Source organism: Acanthochromis polyacanthus, chromosome 10, assembly GCF_021347895.1.
Source record: "Acanthochromis polyacanthus isolate Apoly-LR-REF ecotype Palm Island chromosome 10, KAUST_Apoly_ChrSc, whole genome shotgun sequence".
Lineage (NCBI taxonomy): Eukaryota > Metazoa > Chordata > Actinopteri > Pomacentridae > Acanthochromis > Acanthochromis polyacanthus.
The window spans coordinates 2,608,626-2,627,405 of NC_067122.1; the positions used below are offsets into that span (position 1 = coordinate 2,608,626).

General features: G+C 39.9%; 1 protein-coding gene across 6 annotated transcripts in view; it reads left to right on the forward strand.

Moving 5' to 3' along the window:
- Positions 1–4,553: 4,553 nt before the first annotated feature.
- The window catches only part of LOC110960409 (protocadherin-1-like), a 295,344-nt gene continuing 281,117 nt past the window's right edge, over positions 4,554–18,780 (forward strand). For 3 of the 6 annotated variants that reach the window (XM_051954886.1, XM_051954884.1, XM_051954885.1), the window contains exon 1: positions 4,556–5,539. The gene's annotated coding sequence lies outside the window, so the exon portion shown is untranslated. Of the gene's footprint in view, positions 5,540–16,249; positions 16,310–18,780 lie in introns of those variants that run through there. The other 3 variants (XM_051954882.1, XM_022207638.2, XM_051954883.1) reach the window with 3 other exon arrangements.

Below are 18,780 nucleotides of genomic sequence, written 5' to 3' on the forward strand. Positions count from 1 at the left end.
GAAAGTTGCGGTGATTGGACAAAATTTCAAGGCCGTGTAAAATTTGCGGAGATTGGTTGATTTTGTGTGAATTTGCGCGATCGCAACATCGTGAATTCCTGGAGGGACTGAGTAGTATTATTTGTTGTATCTGCTAGTAGTATCTGTAATATCTGCTGGCAGTATATTAATGACTTTATTTATTGCATTAATTACATTTTTTTATAAATCTGACTTTTTGTCATTGTTTCTGTATTTTTGTCAGTTTTTGTGTATTTCTGTCATTTTTGTGTATTTTTGTCATTGTTTCTGTATTTTTGTCATTGTTTCTGTATTTTTGTCAGTTTTTGTGTATTTCTGTCATTGTTTCTGTATTTTTGTCATTGTTTCTGTATTTTTGTCATTGTTTCTGTATTTTTTGTCAGTTTTTGTGTATTTCTGTCATTTTTGTGTATTTTTGTCATTGTTTCTGTATTTTTGTCAGTTTTTGTGTATTTTTGTCATTGTTTCTGTATTTTTGTCAGTTTTTGTGTATTTTGTCAGTTTTTCTGTATTTTTGTCATTGTTTCTGTATTTTTGTCAGTTTTTGTGTGTTTTTGTCAGTTTTCTGTATTTTTGTCATTGTTTCTGTATTTTTGTCAGTTTTTGTGTATTTTTGTCAGTTTTCCGTATTTTTGTCATTGTTTTGTGTATTTTGTCAGTTTTCTGTATTTTTGTCATTGTTTCCGTATTTTTGTCAGTTTTTGTGTATTTTTGTCAGTTTTGTGTATTTTTGTCATTGTTTCTGTATTTTTGTCAGTTTTGTGTATTTTTGTCATTGTTTCCGTATTTTTGTCAGTTTTTGTGTATTTTTGTCAGTTTTGTGTATTTTTGTCATTGTTTCCGTATTTTTGTCAGTTTTTGTGTATTTCTGTCAGTTTTCTGTATTTTTGTCATTGTTTCTGTATTTTTGTCAGTTTTTGTGTATTTTTGTCAGTTTTCCGTATTTTTGTCATTGTTTTGTGTATTTTTGTCAGTTTTCTGTATTTTTGTCATTGTTTCCGTATTTTTGTCAGTTTTTGTGTATTTTTGTCAGTTTTGTGTATTTTTGTCATTGTTTCTGTATTTTTGTCATTGTTTCTGTATTTTTGTCAGTTTTTGTGTATTTTTGTCAGTTTTCTGTATTTTTGTCATTGTTTCTGTATTTTTGTCATTGTTTCTGTATTTTTGTCAGTTTTTGTGTATTTTTGTCAGTTTTCCGTATTTTTGTCATTGTTTTGTGTATTTTTGTCAGTTTTCTGTATTTTTGTCATTGTTTCCGTATTTTTGTCAGTTTTTGTGTATTTTTGTCAGTTTTGTGTATTTTTGTCATTGTTTCTGTATTTTTGTCATTGTTTCTGTATTTTTGTCAGTTTTTGTGTATTTTTGTCAGTTTTCTGTATTTTTGTCATTGTTTTGTGTTTTTTTTGTCAGTTTTTGTGTATTTTTGTCAGTTTTCTGTATCTTTGTCATTGTTTTGTGTATTTTTGTCAGTTTTGTGTATTTTTGTCAGTTTTCTGTATTTTTGTCATTGTTTTGTGTATTTTTGTCATTGTTTTGTGTATTTTTGTCAGTTTTCTGTATTTTTGTCATTGTTTTGTGTATTTTTGTCAGTTTTTGTGTATTTTTGTCAGTTTTCTGTATTTTTGTCATTGTTTCTGTATTTTTGTCAGTTTTTGTGTATTTTTGTCAGTTTTCCGTATTTTTGTCATTGTTTTGTGTATTTTTGTCAGTTTTCTGTATTTTTGTCATTGTTTCCGTATTTTTGTCAGTTTTTGTGTATTTTTGTCAGTTTTGTGTATTTTTGTCATTGTTTCTGTATTTTTGTCAGTTTTTGTGTATTTTTGTCAGTTTTCTGTATTTTTGTCATTGTTTTGTGTTTTTTTTGTCAGTTTTTGTGTATTTTTGTCAGTTTTCTGTATCTTTGTCATTGTTTTGTGTATTTTTGTCAGTTTTGTGTATTTTTGTCATTGTTTCTGTATTTTTGTCATTGTTTCTGTATTTTTGTCAGTTTTTGTGTATTTTTGTCAGTTTTCCGTATTTTTGTCATTGTTTTGTGTATTTTTGTCAGTTTTCTGTATTTTTGTCATTGTTTCCGTATTTTTGTCAGTTTTTGTGTATTTTTGTCAGTTTTGTGTATTTTTGTCATTGTTTCTGTATTTTTGTCATTGTTTCTGTATTTTTGTCAGTTTTTGTGTATTTTTGTCAGTTTTCTGTATTTTTGTCATTGTTTTGTGTTTTTTTTGTCAGTTTTTGTGTATTTTTGTCAGTTTTCTGTATCTTTGTCATTGTTTTGTGTATTTTTGTCAGTTTTGTGTATTTTTGTCAGTTTTCTGTATTTTTGTCATTGTTTTGTGTATTTTTGTCATTGTTTTGTGTATTTTTGTCAGTTTTCTGTATTTTTGTCATTGTTTTGTGTATTTTTGTCAGTTTTTGTGTATTTTTGTCAGTTTTGTGTATTTTTGTCAGTTTTCTGTATTTTTGTCATTGTTTTGTGTATTTTTGTCAGTTTTGTGTATTTTTGTCAGTTTTCTGTATTTTTGTCATTGTTTTGTGTATTTTTGTCAGTTTTCTGTATCTTTGTCATTGTTATGTGTATCTTTGTCAGTTTTCTGTATTTTTGTCATTGTTTTGTGTATTTTTGTCATTGTTTCTGTATTTTTGTCAGTTTTGTGTATTTTTGTCAGTTTTCCGTATTTTTGTCATTGTTTCCGTATTTTTGTCAGTTTTTGTGTATTTTTGTCAGTTTTCTGTATCTTTGTCATTGTTATGTGTATCTTTGTCAGTTTTCTGTATTTTTGTCATTGTTTTGTGTATTTTTGTCATTGTTTCTGTATTTTTGTCAGTTTTTGTGTATTTTTGTCAGTTTTTGTGTATTTTTGTCATTGTTTTGTGTATTTTTGTCAGTTTTCTGTATTTTTGTCATTGTTTCCGTATTTTTGTCAGTTTTTGTGTATTTTTGTCAGTTTTGTGTATTTTTGTCATTGTTTCTGTATTTTTGTCAGTTTTTGTGTATTTTTGTCAGTTTTCTGTATTTTTGTCATTGTTTTGTGTTTTTTTTGTCAGTTTTTGTGTATTTTTGTCAGTTTTCTGTATCTTTGTCATTGTTTTGTGTATTTTTGTCAGTTTTGTGTATTTTTGTCAGTTTTCTGTATTTTTGTCATTGTTTTGTGTATTTTTGTCATTGTTTTGTGTATTTTTGTCATTGTTTTGTGTATTTTTGTCAGTTTTTGTGTATTTTTGTCAGTTTTGTGTATTTTTGTCAGTTTTCTGTATCTTTGTCATTGTTTTGTGTATTTTTGTCAGTTTTGTGTATTTTTGTCAGTTTTCTGTATCTTTGTCATTGTTTTGTGTATTTTTGTCAGTTTTCTGTATTTTTGTCATTGTTTTGTGTATTTTTACCATTATTTTTGTGTATTTTGCGTATTTTCTGTCTCTTAGATTGTTGTATTGTGTATTTTTTTCGTTATTTTGAGTATTTTTGTCGTTATTTTGTGTATTTTGTGGATGTTTTGTGTTAATAAGCTCATTGAGGAATGACGACAACTTCTAATGAAATTATAAAATTACACTCAGCTGCATGAATTAATTTTACTTTGATTCACTTTCATTTAAAGTTTTGTAGCATAAATACATTTTTAGCTGATTAGTCACAAAATGAAACTTTTTTTATTAAATGCCAAAATTAGGAGCAGAAGTTTCTCAGGTGTTAATTTTTTAAAATTAAATTACTCCAGTTAGATTTTTTGTGTTTTTGTTCATTTAGTTGCTTCAAACTAATTCATTAATTCAACAACAAAATGTTGTCTTCTGCTTTTTAAAAATGTCAGAACAGCACTTTTGTATTTAAATCCACAAAAACAACTAATTTAAGTTTAAATAAAAATATTAGGTCATGCAGCATTTATGACCTCACAGCCAATCAGAATAAAGCATCAGTCTTTAAAGTTTTACTTAAATAAAAGCAGATTTTTATCCACTAATCTGTCCTGAGTTCTTTTCTAAAGTGACTCAATCAGAACTTTTTAGTTTCACTCATGAAGATCTGTGAGGAAATCCAGGAGCTTCTGTGGATAAACTGAATATTTAACATGAAATCATGAATATCCTGGATGTTCTGTGTGTTTCTGTTTCTGAGTCCTCCGGGACCTGGCAGGGTGGAGCTGCTGCGTCCAAAACGCAGCAGAAGGTAAAATAATGTGCAAAACTGCCTTTTTAGCTCCTTTTGACCGCTGCTTTGGGATTAGGCCTGAACAGATGCGGGGAGCTGAGGCGGCCATATGCAGAATGATAATCCATATGTGTAACATCAGAGAGCAGTAAGCAGCTTTGGATCCGCCACATGAAGTCCTGCTCCATCCATAGGCTCCATTTTGTTGCTGCTCGGAGACGAAGCTCCGCTGCGTCCGCGCCGTTCTCCGCCTGTAGGTGGCGCTCAGAGCGCAGGAGAGACGCAGCTTCCCTCTGCGGCCGGACGGAGCAGAGAGAGAGAGAGAGAGAGAGAGAGAGATGACAGGAGGAACATTTATTTACTGTACAGAGTTTCAGTGCTGGAGCAGAAACACAGAAAACACACAATCTGCGCCTTTTCTTCCGTTTTACGCGCAGCCGTTTGGTTTGGAGAGGTTTGGAGACCTGCCGGAGACCTGTGGCTCCTGTGGCTCCTCCGGCCCACAGTCACCCCAAAACCCGCCAGAGTCCAAACCAAACCCCAATACAGCTCCACAAACGGGCAAATCTGTCAGGGAAAAAAAACAGAAAATGTTGGGAAATCCACGAAGTTGTTGGGGAGGAAGCTCGCTCCGCCTCCGCTCCCCGCTGTAGAGTAGAGAGGGGGAGGAGAGGGGAGAGAGGAGGGGAGGAGGGAGGGAGAGGAACGACGAGCGCAGTCGTTTGGATTCACTCCACTTTCTCATCACACACGGTGCAGCCGCTCGACCTGCTCCGGACCGGACCGGGAGGCGGACAGAGTTTGTGGCGGCAGAGCAGCGGCCGCGCGTCGGGCTGGAACTAAGCGGAGGACCGCCGCCGGTGACTCCCGGAACCTACCGGACCTCGGTGCTTGTTTCTGGGGCGTTTTTTTCTCCTTTTCTCCGCCCGGTGCTCCGTCCACATCCCGCTCCTCCACCCCACCTCCCAGCGCGCCGTCAGCGGAGGATGCTACCAGCCTCCCGGTGGTAACGGAGTACCAGTGACCCCCACCCAGCTGCTCACCCGGCCGGACGGGTCCCCCCCACCCCCCACACACGCACCGGCTGGACTCCAGCCGCTCCTCCGGTGAGGAAGAAGCCGCGGCGGTGACGCGCAGCGCTGGTCACGACCGGAAAGTGGACAGAAATTGTGAGAGAATTTGGAGGAATAATTGTCCGCCTGGATTGTGTGATTTGTGTCCAGATCTTTTTGTGGATTCTTAATTTAGGGTTTTTGTTTTGTTTTTTTTTTTTCCTGGAGCGGCTCCGTCTGGACGCCGAGGAGGAGCGGAGCCTGTAGCCGGGCTGGAGCGCTCAGAGCTGGGGAACCGCGCGGCTCTTTCCCGGTCCAGGTAGGAAGTTCTCCCTGCAGAACCACACACTGTCTCCTCTCATATGTCTCCGAATGATCACAGAAAGGTGGAATATTTGGTGTTTGTGCGGCTGGACGCGGCTGTCAGGCTGCAGCTTTACGCACAGGAACAGTCCGAGGGTTTGACTTTAGGTTCTGGTTCTGAGGACGAGCTGTTAATTAAAACACGGACAGAAGGAACCGGAGGGGCTGATTTTAAAACACTTGTTGGTGAAATGAAGCCGTTCAGTGTTCCTCTGCTGCGTCTAATCTGCTCTGATGGCTTTTTATTTCATTTTTATTTAGTTTTTTTAACCGATGCTCCACTCCAGCGGTATTGATCCGTATCGATCCGCTCCGTCCTCAACATTACCTCCACGTCTGTCAGGAATAAAACGGCTTCCTGCGGGTCACTCCGGCTTCCCTAACCTTCCCCAAACTGAAAAATCACTACAGTAATGTAGCTTAATGTGTGTCGGAGGAAGCCTATAGGAGCATCTCCACAGCGGGGCTTCATTATCTGAGGCTCCCGGAGTTCTGCAGGGTTCAGTAAGGCTCTGCAGGGTTCTATAAGGTTCTTTAGGATTCTATCAGGTTCTATACATGGGAGGTAAAATGGCAGGAAAGCAGCTCATCATTGCAATCACAGGTTTGTCTGACTACAGTAATCAGGGACAGAAACGTCCATCCTTAGTTTGTGGATTCTGCTCCTGAGGCCCTCTGAGCACCTGTAGCTCCAGGTTCAGGTCCACCTGGACCCTCTGGAGAAGGTTTGTGCTGCTGCTGGTGTCACCAGGAGCTCAGAGGAACCCAGAAACGGGCTGCAGAGTTTCAGTGAACTGGAGGAGATGGATATCGTCAGCGGAGGGGAATCCAGCCAGTCCGGTCCTTCTGGTCCTCCTCCCTCCTCTGAGAGAGAGAGAGGGAGGGGAGAGGGGCGATCGAGCTGCTCTACATGATGGAGGGAGGGAGGAGGAGGGGGAGGAGGAGGGGGAGTCGTATTTACATGCAAACTGCATCCTCCTCGCTGACAGAGCTGCAGGAGAACGCCGCCGCTGCTCGGTTTCTAGCAGGACGAGCTTTAGAACAGCTGACCTCTGACCTCCTCGAGAGCAGGTTCTGAAACCGTCTCATCTGGACCAGGAGGACCCGGCAGAGCAGGGCCGGTCTAATCCCTGGAGCAGAACCCAGGCTGGTCTAATTTCTAAAGCTGCAGCAGAACCCGGTGCAGTCTAATTCCTGCAGCAGAACCGCTCTGAATGGGGCCGGTCTAATTCCTAAAGCTGCAGCAGAACCCGGTGCAGTCTAATTCCTGCAGCAGAACCGCTCTGAATGGGGCCGGTCTAATTCCTAAAGCTGCAGCAGAACCCGGGCCGGTCTGTTTCCTGCAGCAGAACCCAGACTGGTCTAATTCCTCTGGCAGAACCCGGGCCAGTCTAATTCCTGTAGCAGAACCCCTCTGAATGGGGCCAGTTTAATTCCTAAAGCTGCAGCAGAACCCGTCCGGTCTAATTCCTCTAGCAGAACGCGGGCCTGTCTAATTGCTGCAACAGAACCCCTCTGAGTGGGGCCGGTCTAATTCCCGCAGCCCAAACCGTCGTCCTGCAGACACACAAACGGCCTCCAGCTCGTGGTTTCTGCTTCCTCCGTTCATCGGATCGGTTTCAGATCGGGGCCCTGAGGGGTTGAGGTTTTTGTGGCCGGTTTGGTTCCGCCGTCACCCGAGTCCCCTGCGAGGTCTGAGGTCTGACAGGGAGCTCCGGGAAGCGTCTCCGCCTCCTGGAAATGTGGAGGAGCATCGGTTCATTTCAGAGCCGATAAAAGCAGCAGAAGTTCTGAGGAGGGAGGAGGGGGAGAGCACGTTTAATCCGTAGACGTCGTTAGTGCCGTCGTTAAAATGGGAGGAAGCGTGAAATGGAAGCAGGAGGACAGGCAGATTTTTTTATTCAGCTCAGGTGTGACGACGAGAGAATAAAAAGTCACAGAAGACAGACGGACGCCTCGGAGTCGATCAGTCGACTCTGGTGATCCTCTAGTTTGAGGTTTTGAAGATAACTCAGTGCTCTGACTCTACAACCCGCCTGGTAGAACCTCCTCCTGCAGATGAAAACACAATAAAGTGGTTTTATCCACATGAACAAGAAAAAAATGAACAAAAACCCGCCTTATTGTGTCTTCATCTGCAGGTTTAACGTGGCACTCCAGCCTCGCTCCGAGTCCGTAAGGATGAGGAGGAAGTGGCTCTATTTGTTCGTTAGAAGCTGCTCGGTGATTCCAAAGCTTCTGGCTCCACCTGGAACAAGTAAAATCACATCTGAGGAGGTGAAACTACAGCCTCCTCATCCTCATGTTTCATGCAGATAAAATCAGCAGAAGTTCTGGTCTGATGGAGGTCGGCTAGAGTCCGTCCAGCGTTTAATTTGTAGACGTCGTTAAAATGGGAGCTGCTGGGTTTTTGTCGTGTGAAATGGACGCAGGAGGATCTTTTCACGGTGACGAGGAGAGAATAAAAAGTCACGTTAAAGAGACAAAAGACAGACGGACGCTTCAGAGCCGGTTAGTCGACTCTGGTGATCCTCTAGTTTCTGGTTTTTGAATAACTCACTGCTCTGGCATCTGAAGGAAGGTTAGTCATAGGTGAGAAGTATTCCACTAATCCTGTCAGGTGTTTCCAAACCTTCTGGTCCAACCTGGAACCAGTTAATGTGAGGAGGTAAAAATATTCAGAGGAAACCACAGCTTCTTATTCTCATGTTTCGTGCAGATTAAACCAGCAGAAGTTCTGGTCTGAGAGACGTCGACTAGAGTCCGTCCACCGTTCAATTTCTAGACGTCGTTAAAATGGGAGCTGCTGAAGTGGAAACAGGAGAACAGGCGTCTTTTCACGGTGACGACGAGAGAATAAAGAGTCACATTAAAACACAAAAGACAGACGGACGCTACAGAGCCGGTTAGTCGACTCTAATTTCTGGTTTTTGAATAACTCACTGCTCTGGTATCTGAAGGAAGGTTAGTCAGTCAGGATGAATGTTCCACTAATCCTGTCAGGTGACTCCAACACCTGCTCGGCATTTCCAAACCTTCTGGCCTCAAATCCTCAAATCTGCAGACCTGAAACCAGTAAAATATTCAGCGCTAAAGCAGGAAACCACAGCCTCCTCGTCCTCATGTTTGATGCAGATGAAGACATGCTAAGGTGGTTTAATCCACAAGAAACATGCAGATAAACCAGCAGAAGTTCTGGTCTGAGGGAGTCCGTCCAGCGTTTAATTTCTACACGTCATTAAGATGGGTGCTGCTGAAGTGGAAGTGGGTTTTTTCCGTGTGAAATTGAAGCACGTTCACAGCGAGGCTCGGCAGGAAAACACGCCTCCTCACGGTTTCTCCTGACAGCTCAGGTGTGACGACGAGAGAATAAAAAGTCACTGAAGAGACAAAACACAGACGGACGCTTCAGAGCCGGTTGGTCGACCGTAGCGATCCTCTAGTTTCTGGTTTTTGAATAACTCACTGCTCTGGCATCTCAGATTCCTGCAGGAAGGTTAGTCATAGGTGAGAAATATTCCACTAATCCTGTCAGGTGACTCGGCGTTTAAAAACCTTCTGGGCCAACCTCAAACCAGTAAAGCATTCAGAGTTAAATCAGGAAACCACAGCCTCCCTCCTCATCCTCATGTTTCCTGCAGATGAAGCTACACGAGGTGGTTTTATCCGTGTGTTTCCTGCTTATAAAACCTCCTTATTCCGTCCTCATCCTCGTGTTTCCGTGGAACTCGGGCCTCGCTCTGAGTCCATTAGGATGAGCAGAGTGGAGGTGACGGCTCCATTTGGTTTTCCTCCGTCGTTGTTTCCTCTTTTTTTTTTTTCTTTCCCGTGGAATCGCAGCTCGGATTGCGTCCCCCGCTGCAGCCTCGCAGCTCGCATTAGCGTAGCGGCTCCAACGCCGTGGATTCCCGTCGCAGAGGTTTTATATCAGACGTGCAGCGCTGCCGTTAACGAGGCGGCGAGTCGCAGGGGAAGCGAGGGCCGCGGTGGCGTTCCTCTCCCGGTAATAGAACCCTGCAGGGGGTGCAGAAAACAGCCGCTACTTCCACAGGATTCATTCATTCATTCTCCCAGTTAACAAACGGAGGCGTGAAGTCAGATGATTCCTGATCAATAACCGAAGCATCGATCGGCCCGTTGAAGCCTCAGCAGCAGAAACGAAGCGCCGTCGTAGATTTTTATTGCATAACAGAAGCTGAGGTTCTAAAAAGCTTCCAGCGTCTCTGCAGCACTCTGAGCTTTTTATTATCAATGATTTGTTCAGAAACCGTCCTGGAGACATGAGGTCACATTACAAATACGAAACCAAGTCATTACAGCAAAGAAGTGTCACGTTGTTCAGCAAATATTTTACATTTCATCTCAGCGCAGCTCACAGATCTGTCCAGTGTTTAATTTAAGCTTTACACACAACACATGCTGCAGTTTAATGTGAATAATTTCATCATTTTATCCTATTTCTGCTGCTGTTTATGGACGTTTTAAAGCTAATTCAACATCCATTTTAAACCTGTGATGTTGATCATTAAGACCAACAGTGAAAGCTCAAGTTTTACAGCAAATATTTTATATTTCATCTCAGAAAATAGCAGCTGGTGAATCTTCTGCAGCACAGAAATGTGTCTAATATTTAAGATTGACACACAACACCCGAAAACATCAGGTAGTTTAATGAGAAGAATTTCATCATTTTCTGTCATTTTATAAAGGAGATTCTCCTCTTTTTTCTGCTTTATTAAACATGATTTTATCCTATTTCTGCTGCAGTCTGTAGATGTTGTTGAGGATAATTTAACATCCAGTGTAAACCTGTGAAATCTCACCTTTTAGAGCAAATATTTTGCATTTCATCTGGAACTCTAACAGCTGGTGAATTTTCTGCAGCTCCGGTATAAGATAACACACAGATCTGTCTAATATTTAACTGAAGCTGGACACACAACACATGCTGCAGTCTAATATGAAGGATTTCACCATTTTCTCTGATTTGTAAAGGAGATTCTGCTCTTTTTTCAGCTTTAATAAACACGATTGTCTCCTATTTTTACTGCAGTTTAAAGGGGTTGTGTAAACCGATTTATTTTTAACAGTTAGCGCTCTTTTTGTTAATAGAAGTTGTTTAAAAGGCTTTACTTTTATCAGTTAGAGCTCTTTTTTAATATAAGTTGTTTAAAGGGCTTTATTTTTAACAGTTAGTGCTCTTTTTGCTAATAGAAGCTGTTTAAAGTGTTTATTTTCAGCAGTTAGAGCTCCGTCTCTCCTATAGAAGTGTGTGTTATGGATGGATGTAAATCAGAGCAGCAGTTCGTGTCGTAACGTCTCTGTTTGTGTCCGACGTGTGGAATAAATATGTCGCTGTGGATTTAAAGCTCTTTACTTAGTCGCTCCCATAATCCCCCGCCGCTGCCGTAGGATGGGAGCGTGGATCGGAGGTTAGCGGCGCCTTCCCGGCCCGTCTGCACAACGCTTGATCCCGAACCAGTCGGTCCACGGCGAGACTTCAGGTTCAACGAAACCGTCAGAGCAGTGAGTCAGCTTCCTGAGCGAAGGCCAGCCGGGCGTCTCCGGTTACAGAAACTCTCAGTCCTGATAACTTTCCCTGCAGCAGTGTTATTTACTGAAGGCGTGGAGGCCGACGACACCTGCTGCAGGTGCCACACTCCTCATGACTCAGGGTTCAAACTCCTGCCCTGGAAAACAGTTAGAAAAACCGTCCAGAGAACTTTAACCTGATTTAACCCTACAAAGTCCAGAGTAGCTGCGGTTATATTTTAATTTCTGATTGGTAGATTAGCAACCTGATAGGATAGATCCATCGTTCTTTATGCATTTAAAATCTGGGGAGTCGGGTTAGTTTGTTGTTTTGTGTCTTGTTTTTGACATTTTTGGTCTCGTTTTTGTGTCTTGTCTTCACATTTTGTGTCTCTTTGCAACAGTGTCGTCTCTTTTTTCTCATTTCGTGTCTCATTTCTGTCATTTTGTGTCTCGTTTTTGTGTCTTGCTTTTATTTTTTGTATCTCTTTGGAACGGTGTCATCTGTTTTGTCATTTCGTGTCTCATTTTTGTTGTTTTGTGTCTCGTTTTTGTGTCTTGCTTTTATTTTTTGTATCTCTTTGGAACGGTGTCATCTGTTTTGTCATTTCGTGTCTCGTTTTTGTTGTTTTGTGTCTCGGTTGTGTCGTTTTGTGTCTCATTTTTGACAACTTGCATCTCATTTTTGACAATTTGGGTCTCATTTGTGTGTTTTGTTTTCATTATTTTGTGTATTTTTGGAACAGTGTCATCTATTGTCTGTCGTTTCGTGTCTCATTTTTGTCAGTGTCTCATTTTGTAATTTCATGTCTCCTTTCATGTCTCGTTTTTTTTCCCGTTTTGGGTCTTGTTTGCATTATTTTGCATCTGTGTAACCATCTCATCTTTGTTGTCGTTTTGTGTCTCATTTTTGTCGTATTCGTCTTCTTAATGCTGTTTCAGGTCTCGTTCAGGGTTAGAACACAAATAGATGCTCCGTTTCTGCCCAGTGTAGTTCCGGCGCTACGATTCCTCTCTGATCGGTGGTAGAAGTTAAACCAAATTAGACTGATCCATAATTCTTTCTGCATTTAAAATCTGGGCAGTCAGACGAACATTTCACGCATTCACCAGGTCTCACAGTTTTTTGGTTGCAGTGACGAGTTTGTAAAAATACACAATAAAGGACACACAACAGAAATCTTTATAAACAAGACCAGGTGATGTTGGGCAACTTTTACTCCTCTGAGGGATACAGTTATGCTATTTCTGTATTTTAAAATGTGTAGGGGGTTCCTGGTTTACAACGTTTTCGACGTACGGGGTTTCGTGGTTTCATTTGCGATGTTAAAACAAATTTCATGCGGGACTTAGTTGGCAAACGTTAAATACATCATCCTGCGGCGCTTCATGACGGATTTGTTTCCATTTTCCAGTTGTACGCCACCTTGGATTGTGTTCCATCACGAACTTTTTATGAGATTAGATAGAATAAAACGCTGGGAACAGGAAGAAACACCGACCAACATCGGTCAAGTTGTCAAAACAGTGCAACATATTCTGTTATCTTCTAGTAAAATGTGAAATGATTCATACAAGCATAAAAGTGGTTCATGACTTTTATGAAGAACTCATCGGTATCGTGATGAACGGAACGGCTTTGTTTACATTTCAGCCGGAGTTCCGACTTGCGGTGAAAATCACCTGAATGGAACTCCTCCTGTATATGTGAAAAAAACAAAAACAATTTTCATGTTTTTTTAGGCTTGTTGCACTTTTACGTAATTTATTGTCATAGTTGAGACATAAGTCGACGAAAAGTCTGCGGGCGAACACCAAAAGTTTATCTTCTAATTGTGTCGACAAGACAATTAAATATCTTTCTAGAACTTCTAAGGTTTCGTAGATCCTCAACCAGAACCAGAAATCTGAGATTTTTTCCTTCTTTTTGTTTCTGTTGAACATTTTGCTGCCTTTAGTTGCCAAGTGTCAGAACAAAATCAGAACATGACGCCGGACTGGATGGCGAAATATCCACAAGTTTATCAGCTCGTGGTCGATTATCGACAGCAGGTTCAGCTGTTTGATTCCTGCGTCTTAAATGTGAATATTTCCGGGTTTATTTGCTCTGAACTGAACACTTTGGGTTGCATACGAAACTTTTGTTCTATTTGGTTTTGGGAAACGCTGACAGACGTTTTATTTTGCATTCGTCTGACTAAAATGACACCATCAGACGAAACTCCCTTCAAGCTGATTTTCTCAGTAATTATCAGGTTTGCAGACGTTTTTTCTTCCACTTTTCTGTCCTTTCAAACAGCTGTGTGCCATTTTGTGGGAGTTTTCCTCCACCTTCCGTTGTGTTTGTTAGATAACTAAAACCTGAACGTTTGCCTCCAGACGACACGTTTAAACATCGTCTTCGTCTCAGCCGCTGGTCTTATAACAGATCCTTAATCTCAGTGAGCGTTTTCCTGGTAAAATGAAGATTTACTTAAAAATAGAATAATCCTCTAGAAGCGCGGCGTCTTGGATTCACTGACCTGAATCCAGAGGAAGTTCTGCTGCTGTGTGTTGAGTTTAAAACCTCCTGATTGAGTCGATAAAAGCGTTTGAATGAACCCAACCAGCAGCAGTTTTTGACTTTTCTCCCGTCATGCCTGTTGAATCGTGTTTGTTGTTGTTTAAACCAGAAGCTTTTAGCCTGTCTGATAAAGCAGCAGGTTGATGTTAGTTCAGCTGTTAATTATTAACTTTACAAGCCGAGAACAGAACGAGCGAAACCAAACCAACCCGAGTGTTTGTTTGAGAAGTTCTGCTCTGAAACTATTTAAAGTGACGCCAGCTGTACCCAGAATTAGCAGAAACCCGTCATTTCCCGACTAACGATTCTGTTCAGTCCATAAATTAGAGTTTGTGGTCGTTATTTTAAAGCTGGGATGAGGATTGTTCAGAAACATCTGGTTCTTTATCTACAATAACTGAAACTGTTGAACGAAGCAGAGTTTTATCACTCTCATAAAGATAATTTAGACAACTGCTGTGTTGTGATATTGTCAGATAATTATTTACCACAGAGTGAATCGTGTCTGCAGATGATCCTGGTTTCTTCTTCCATCGTCTAGAACTTGTTCTGACCAACCACCTGATTTCGTGCCTTTTTCTTCTTGCATTTACCGAGTTTTGTCGTGATTAGGGCTGGCCCGAATACTGGTTTCTGGTCTCCGGATATTCGGGCCCTATTAAAGACGAATATCCGAATATTCGGATACCAAAATTAATATCCGGATACCGCCGTAGCGAACGAATATTCGGATATTCGGGATAATCCGGTCCAGCCCTAGTAGTGATTTGGTGTCGTTTTGCGGTAGTTCAAACCCTCTTTGTGGTTTTTTGTTCAGTTTTTGTGGTGATTTTTTGTATTCAGTGGTAATTGTGCGTTTTGTTTAGTGCTGGTTTTTGAATCTGTAGGTGGTAGTTTTGGCCTCTTTGTGGTCATTCTGTATCTTTTTGTGGCATTTTTTTAATCTTTTTGTGGTGATTTTGTGTTCCTTTATGGTAATTTTAGCCCTTTTTTGGCGGTTTGGTCTCTTTTTGTGGAAATTTTCCAGCTTTTTTAGTTTGTCTGAAGGTAGAACTTTGATCTTTAATAAAGTTACTGGAGATGAAGAGCCAGATGAGTCTTGGTGGTAATTTTACTTCTTTCAGTGGAGGTTTTATGTCTTTCTGTGGTGAATTTACCAATTTTTGTGGTGATTTGGTCTCATTTTGTGGTATTTTGGACCATTTTTGTGGTCATTTTACTTCCTTTAGTGGAGATTTTGATCTTTTTGTCTTATATTCACCTTTTTGTGGCGATTTTGGGTCTTTTTGTGCTGATTTTGTGCTTCTTTGTGGTAATTTTGGCCCTTTTTTGGCAGTTCTGTCTTTCTTTGTGTGTGTTACTCTGATCAAGCAATGGCAGTGAATGGGGTCATTACGGTGTCGACCAAACACACCTGAACGTCCACCTGAGATCTGAACACATCAAAGCTGCTTTTGGTTTTCAGTGTGTGTGTTTAATTCATTGTTTAAACACACCTTGAGGCTGGACAGAAACTCTCCAAACCGGTTCCCCGTCTGTCTGCAGGATCGTCGTCATGTTTCTGGTTCAAACCGGTCCGACTGGGTTCCTGTGATTACGGGGCTCATTAGTGAAAATAAACGAGGTTATTAAAGCGTTTATGTAACAGATGACTTCATGCTTCAGACTCACGTTTGGTCACTGAAGCTCATTTAGTGAACAGAGTTTTTATCAGCAGCTCAAACTGCAGCAGTTATTTGAGTAGAGAAGTTATTTATTTGAGATAAAAACGCACATTTTTAATGCACAATGAGAGGCTTTGTTGCTTTTCTTGATTTTGCTCGACTGTAAGTGAGATATTTGGGTTTTGGTTGGACAGCAGAAGACATTTAGAGACTTTCACAAACATTTTAAAATATGTATTTCTGTTTTCTACAGTTTCATCCATCAAGCTTCTGATGTCTCCAGATTACAGATGGAGACATGAGGTGAGATACGTGTAAAAAACAAAACAAATGGAAAATAGAATCAGCCTCAAAACGACAAAAATAAGACAAAAAAATCTTTGAAAAAGCCACAAAATGACAAAAAAGACAAAGAAATGATGAAATGCAAACAATAAGGCTAGCATAAAAAATCTGTCACAACCCAGATACAGCGTAAATAAAAGACTTTATAATGAATAAATAGACTTTAAAATGACCGAGATAAGAGCTTAAAAGTTTTAAAGCGAGCAGAAAACAGCCCAGATTTATCTGCAGGATGCTGTGATTTATAATTAATGGACTAAATGTATAATAAGTAGCTAAAATAATTCTTAAAATCAGCCTTAAAATGGATTAAATCTCATTTTAACTGTTCCACCTGTAGAATAACATCAATTTGTTGTTGTTTTTAGTTTGTCCTGAAGGTTTTTTATCTCTAAATTCTGCTGTTTGTGTTTCTGAGAACCAGGAAACAGGTTTATTTAAGGTTTGGTTCATTCTGTATAAACGACAGCCGTACTTTGATCTGATTGGACGCTTCATAGCTGTGGTCTGGTCTGATTGGTCCACCGGGACGCTTTAGCCCCGCCCCCTGAGCTGCTGCAGGTCAGAAGCTCCAGATTCTGTGAGAAGTTTAGAATCTAAGTGGATCTGCAGGACGGTGGAGGTCAGTGTTGTGTCTGTTAGAATCAGCAGTTCTGCGTCTTTAGATTCACATTTAACTCCAGGATCTGCTTTTCTGTCTCTGGTTTAACTTTTAGCGCGTGTTTTGCAGCTTAATTAACTGATTAGTTTGTGGTTTTTGCATCAGTGTGTTGATTTATGAGGGATTTTTTCACCAAAAACTTAATTTTATGTTCTTATTTCATCAGAATCTCCGCTGATTTTTGGATAAATGTCTTTTTAAAGTAGATTTAAAAGCAGTTCAGTGACTAAAAAGCGGCTTTTTATGCTTCTTTTGGTTGATATTCGAGGATAATTCTGTATTTTCTCAGATTCAAACAGTAAAACTTTAACCAGCAGCTGAAAAACAGAATCTGAGTGAAATCAGAGTTTTAGACGACTTGAACGACTCATTAAAATCTAAATTCACTGAAAAAAATGCAAAAAAACTCTTGGTTTGTAGCGTTATTTGTTGATTTTTTTGCTGTCGTGAATCTGAAGCCGTGGGACGGATGTAGAGGAGATAAATGTGATGTTTTATAGATTTTAGCTTCACGATTTTAGGTTTTACTGTCAGATAAACGGAAAATAAACTGCGCTTGAAGTTTAAAACTCCCATTAGTTGTTTGTATTTTCTGTAAAATCCTTTTAAAATTCTAGAAAGGTTTTTATCTGAACTGAAATCAGCGAACCGATGGAAGAAACTAACCAGAAACAGGCGATTTATTTTGTTGTTTTTGTGCAAAAAAACGTACAAGAATGAACATATTAGTTTTTGATTGTTGGGTTTTTAGGATTATTAGTTCAGTAAAGCAACGTCATGTTGGCATTTTAATGTATTTACTCAAATAAAAAGCATAAAAATCAGTGTTTTAGTGATTAGATGCTGGTAGAAGTTAGTTTCAGATGATTTTATAGTGTTCTAAAGTTGCGATTTTAATCATTTATTATATTGTTTGCTGTTCTAACTTCATTTACGCGGATTTTCTAGTGATTACTGGCTGTGATTTGATTGATTTCTTGTATTTTGTGCCGTTTTAAATGAATCTCAGCAGAGTTTCTCGTGTTTCCAGGTTGCGATTTTAATAATTTTCTGTATTTTTTGCTGTTGAAGCTTCGTAGCAACTGATTTTCATCGGCCTTTCTAATAATTTCTTGGGTTTTTTTACCATTACAACTTAATTTCAGCTGATTTTCTCGTATTTTCAGGTTGTAGTTTTAATAATTTCTTGTAGTTTTGCCCTGAGCTGACTGTAGAGGATTTACGGGCTGCAAACTTTGTAATTTCTTGTATTTTTTGCAGTTCTAACTTAGTTTCAGATGATTTTAAAATGTTTTCAGGTTGCAATTTTCTGAACTTTTTGCTTCGTAGCAACTTTTTAGTAATTTCTTGTATTTTTTCTTTAATATTTTTATATTATAACTTAGTTTCTGCTGATTTTAGTCTGTCTTTAAGTTACAAGCTTATTAATTTCTGGTATTTTTGCTCATTATAGTGTTTTCTGGTTGCGATTTTAATAATTTCCCATATTTTCTGAAAGTATATTTAGTCTTAGTTTAGTTTTTAAGTTGCGATTTTATTAATTTCTTGTATTTTTTGCCATTAGAACTTAAATTTTGTAGATTTTTTAGTGTTTTCAGGTTGTAGTTTTAATGATTTATTGTACTTTTTGCCGTTTTAACTTTGTTTCAGCTGATTTTATAGCATGTTCAGGCTGCAAACTTATTAATTTCTTGTTTTTTTTTGCCATTTATTGCTATATTTCAGCTGGTTTTATGGTGTTTTCAGGGTGTTTTCAGGGTGTTTTGTGAAGAATCCCTCTAGTTTCCGCATCCAGGACGGTGTAAAGTCGGGTAGCAAACGTCCTGCTGGGTTTACGGAGGTTAAAACGTGTTTCTGGTCGTTCTGGTGTGACGCAGGAGCAGCTGGACGTCCTGCTGCAGGTAGAGATCACCAACACTGAGGAGTCAGTCTGTCTGTGGGCGGCAGCGAGGACGTTGCGTTGCTTTGTGCTGTGGAGACGAGGACGTTGCGTTGCTTTGTGCCGTGCAGACGGCTCGTTGTGGGACACGTCTCTCTCTCCTCTGCTCCCCCATTGTCGGTCGTTGTTGCTCGCCCACCGCTGCCAGAGGCTCCTCACACATGGAAATGATGGAAATGTTCCGTCTTTGTGATGCAGCGAACGAGCAGAACGGCAGCAGAACACACAACACACACACTGACAACACACAACACACCCAGTTTTGTCATTTTCAGCTGCTTTTCTTTACATTGCGTGATGTTTTTTTAAATAAAAACACAATAATAATCTAAAATGTTTCCGCTGAAATGAAGTAAAGGACAAAATAATTAGTGCGTTCTGGATTTTTGACAGAAAAACACACTTACAAACACAATTAAAGACACTTATAAACACACTTATAAACACACCTACAGACACACTAAACACACTTACGGACACGCGCAGTTGTTGG